The following is a 537-nucleotide window of genomic DNA, read 5'->3' as shown; positions in this document are numbered from 1 at the left end:
CTCAAGAGGCAGATCAGGTGGTCTGGTATTCCCATCTCTTTCAGAATTTTCCACAGTTTATTGTGATCCACACAGTCAAAGGCTTTGGCATAGTCAATAAAGCAGAAATAGATGTTTTTCTGGAACTCTCTTGCTTTTTCCATGATCCAGCGGATGTTGGCAATTTGACCTCTGGTTCCTCTGCCTTTTCTAAAACCAGCTTGAACATCAGGAAGTTCACGGTTCACATATTGCTGAAGCCTGGCTTGGAGAATTTGGAGCATTACTTTACTAGCGTGTGAGATGAGTGCAATCGTGTGGTAGTTTGAGCATGCTTTGGCATTGCCTTTCTTTGGGATTGGAATGAAAACTGACCTTTTCCAGTCCTGTGGCCACTGCTGAGTTTTCCTAATTTGCTGGCATATTGAGTGCAGCACTTTCACAGCATCATCTTTCAGGATTTGAAATAGCTCAACTGGAATTCCATCACCTCCACTAGCTTTGTTCATAGTGATGCTTTCTAAGGCCCACTTGACTTCCCATTCCAGGATTTCTGGC

The sequence above is a fragment of the Bison bison genome, unplaced genomic scaffold (assembly GCF_000754665.1).
Source record: "Bison bison bison isolate TAMUID 2011002044 unplaced genomic scaffold, Bison_UMD1.0 scf7180017864117, whole genome shotgun sequence".
Lineage (NCBI taxonomy): Eukaryota > Metazoa > Chordata > Mammalia > Artiodactyla > Bovidae > Bison > Bison bison.
This window is presented reverse-complemented; position numbering follows the sequence as displayed.